Genomic DNA, 4,489 nt, shown 5'->3' on the forward strand with positions numbered 1-4,489 from the left:
TCTCAGACACTCTCTATCACTCTCTGACACTCTCTGACACTCTCAGAGGCTCTCTACCACTCTCTATCACTCACTGACAATCTCAGACACTCTCTATCACTCTCTGACACTCACTGACACTCTCAGACGCTCTCTGTCACTCTCAGACACTCACTGACACTCTCAGACTCTCTCTGTCACTCTCAGACAGTCTCTATCACTCTCTGACACTCTCTGACACTCTCTATCACTCTCTGACACACTCTGACACAATCTGACACTCTGTGACACACTCTGACACTCTCTATCACTCTATGACACTCTCTGACGCTCACTATCACTCTCTATCACTCTCTGACACTCTCTATCACTCTCTTACAATCTCTGACACTCTCTTTCACTCTCTGACACTCACTGACACTGTCAGACACTCTCTGTCACTTCCTATCACTCTCTGACACTCTCTTTCACTCTCTGTCACTCTCAGACACTCTCACACACTCTCACACACTCTCTATCACTCTCTGACACTCTCTATCACTCTCTGACACTCTCAGAGGCTCTCTATCACTCTCTATCACTCACTGACAATCTCAGACACTCTCTCTCACTCTCTGACTCTCACTGACACTCTCAGACGCTCTCTGTCACTCTCAGACACTGACTGACACTCTCAGACTCTCTCTGTCACTCTCAGACAGTCTCTATCACTCTCTGACACTCTCTGACACTCTCTATCACTCTCTGACTCTCATTGACACTCTCAGACGCTCTCTGTCACTCTCAGACACTCACTGACACTCTCAGACTCTCTCTGTCACTCTCAGACAGTCTCTATCACTCTCTGACACTCTCTGACACTCTATGACACTCTCTGACGCACTCTATCACTCTCTATCACTGTCTGACACTCTCTCTCACTCTCTTACAATCTCTGACACTTTCTTTCACTCTCTGACACTCACTGACACTGTCAGACACTCTCTGTCACTCACTATCACTCTCTTACACTCTTTATCACTCTCTGACACTCACTGACACTCTCAGACACTCACTGTCACTCACTATCACTCTCTGACACTCTCTATCACTCTATGAATCTCCCTGACACTCTCAGAGTCTTTCTATCACTCTCTATCACTCATTGACACTCTCAGACACTCTCTGAAACTCTCTGACACTCACTGACACTCTCAGACACTCTCTTTCACTCTCTGTCACTCTCAGACACTCTCAGACACTCTCTATCACTCTCTGACACTCTCTATCACTCTCTGACACTGTCTATCGCTCTCTGACACTCTCTGACTAACTCAATCACTCTCTATCACTCCCTGACACACTCTGACTCTCTCTATCACTCTATTACACTCTCTGACACTCTCTATCACTCTCTGTCACTCTCTGACACACTCTGACACTCTCTGACACTCTCTGTCACTCTCTATCACTCTCTGACACTCTCTGTCACTCTCTATCACTCTCTGACACTCTCTATCACTCTCTGACACTCTCTGACACTCTCAGAGGCTCTCTATAACTCTCTATCACTCACTGACAATCTCAGACACTCTCTATCACTCTCTGACTCTCACTGACACTCTCAGACGCTCTCTGTCACTCTCAGACACTCACTGACACTCTCAGACTCTCTCTGTCACTCTCAGACAGTCTCTATCACTCTCTGACTCTCACTGACACTCTAATACGCTCTCTGTCACTCTCAGACTCTCTCTGTCACTCTCAGACAGTCTCTATCACTCTCTGACACTCTCTGACACTCTCTATCACTCTCTGAGACACTCTGACACAATCTGACACTCTGTGACACACTCTGACACTCTCTATCACTCCATGACACTCTCTGACGCACTCTATCACTCTCTATCACTCTCTGACACTCTCTATCACTCTCTGACACTCTCTGACACTCTCAGAGGCTCTCTACCACTCTCTATCACTCACTGACAATCTCAGACACTCTCTATCACACTCTGACACTCACTGACACTCTCAGACGCTCTCTGTCACTCTCAGACACTCACTGACACTCTCAGACTCTCTCTGTCACTCTCAGACAGTCTCTATCACTCTCTGACACTCTCTGACACTCTCTATCACTCTCTGACACACTCTGACACAATCTGACACTCTGTGACACACTCTGATACTCTCTATCACTCTATGACACTCTCTGACGCTCACTATCACTCTCTATCACTCTCTGACACTCTCTATCACTCTCTTACAATCTCTGACACTCTCTTTCACTCTCTGACACTCACTGACACTGTGAGACACTCTCTGTCACTTCCTATCACTCTCTGACACTCTCTTTCACTCTCTGTCACTCTCAGACACTCTCACACACTCTCTATCACTCTCTGACACTCTCTATCACTCTCTGACACTCTCAGAGGCTCTCTATCACTCTCTATCACTCACTGACAATCTCAGACACTCTCTCTCACTCTCTGACTCTCACTGACACTCTCAGACGCTCTCTGTCACTCTCAGACACTGACTGACACTCTCAGACTCTCTCTGTCACTCTCAGACAGTCTCTATCACTCTCTGACACTCTCTGACACTCTCTATCACTCTCTGACTCTCATTGACACTCTCAGACGCTCTCTGTCACTCTCAGACACTCACTGACACTCTCAGACTCTCTCTGTCACTCTCAGACGGTCTCTATCACTCTCTGACACTCTCTGACACTCTATGACACTCTCTGATGCACTCTATCACTCTCTATCACTGTCTGACACTCTCTCTCACTCTCTTACAATCTCTGACACTTTCTTTCACTCTCTGACACTCACTGACACTGTCAGACACTCTCTGTCACTCACTATCACTCTCTGACACACTCTTTCACTCTCTGTCACTCTCTGACACTCTCTATCACTCTCTGACACTCTCTATCAATCTCTGACACTCTCTATCACTCTCTGACACTCTCTATCGCTCCTGACACACTCTGACTCTCTCTATCACTCTATGACACTCTCTGAAACTCTCTATCACTCTCTGTCACTCTCTGTCACTCTCTGACACACTCTGACACTCTCTGACACTCTCAGACACTCTCAGACACTCTCTGTCACTCTCTATCACTCTCTGACACTTTCTATCACTCTCTGACACTCTCTATCGCACTCTGACACACTCTGACTCTCTCTATCACTCTATGACACTCTCTAAAACACTCTATCACTCTCTGTCACTCTCAGACACTCTCAGACACTCTCTGTCACTCTCTATCACTCTCTGACACTCTCTATCACTCTCTGACACTCTTTGTCACTCTCTGACACTCTCTGTCACTCTCTTTCACTCTCTGACACTCTCTATCACTCTCTGACACTCTCTGACTAACTCAATCACTCTCTATCACTCCCTGACACACTCTGACTCTCTCTATCACTCTATGACACTCTCTATCACTCTCTGTCACTCTCTGACACACTCTGACACTCTCTGACACTCTCTGTCACTCTCTATCACTCTCTGACACTCTCTGTCACTCTCTATCACTCTCTGACACTCTCTATCACTCTCTGACACTCTCTGACACTCTCAGAGGCTCTCTATAACTCTCTATCACTCACTGACAATCTCAGACACTCTCTATCACTCTCTGACTCTCACTGACACTCTCAGACGCTCTCTGTCACTCTCAGACACTCACTGACACTCTCAGACTCTCTCTGTCACTCTCAGACAGTCTCTATCACAATCTGACACTCTCTGACACTCTCTATCACTCTCTGAGACACTCTGACACAATCTGACACTCTGTGACACACTCTGACACTCTCTATCACTCCATGACACTCTCTGACGCACTCTATCACTCTCTATCACTCTCTGACACTCTCTCTCACTCTCTTACAATCTCTAACACTCTCTTTCACTCTCTGACACTCACTGACACTGTCAGACACTCTCTGTCACACACTATCACTCTCTGACACTCTCTTTCACTCTCTGTCACTCTCTGACACTCTCTATCACTCTCTGACACTCTCTATCACTCTCTGACACTCTCTATCAATCTCTGACACTCTCTATCACTCTCTGACACTCTCTATCGCTCCTGACACACTCTGACTCTCTCTATCACTCTATGACACTCTCTGAAACTCTCTATCACACTCTGTCACTCTCTGTCACTCTCTGACACACTCTGACACTCTCTGACTCTCTCAGACACTCTCAGACACTCTCTGTCACTCTCTATCACTCTCTGACACTTTCTATCACTCTCTGACACTCTCTATCGCACTCTGACACACTCTGACTCTCTATATCACTCTATGACACTCTCTGAAACACTCTATCACTCTCTGTCACTCTCAGACACTCTCAGACACTCTCTGTCACTCTCTATCACTCTCTGACACTCTCTATCACTCTCTGACACTCTTTGTCACTCTCTGACACTCTCTGTCACTCTCTTTCACTCTCTGACACTCTCTATCACTCTCTGACACTCTCTGACACT

Source organism: Heterodontus francisci, unplaced genomic scaffold (assembly GCF_036365525.1).
Source record: "Heterodontus francisci isolate sHetFra1 unplaced genomic scaffold, sHetFra1.hap1 HAP1_SCAFFOLD_292, whole genome shotgun sequence".
In the NCBI taxonomy this organism is placed as follows: Eukaryota; Metazoa; Chordata; class Chondrichthyes; order Heterodontiformes; family Heterodontidae; genus Heterodontus; species Heterodontus francisci.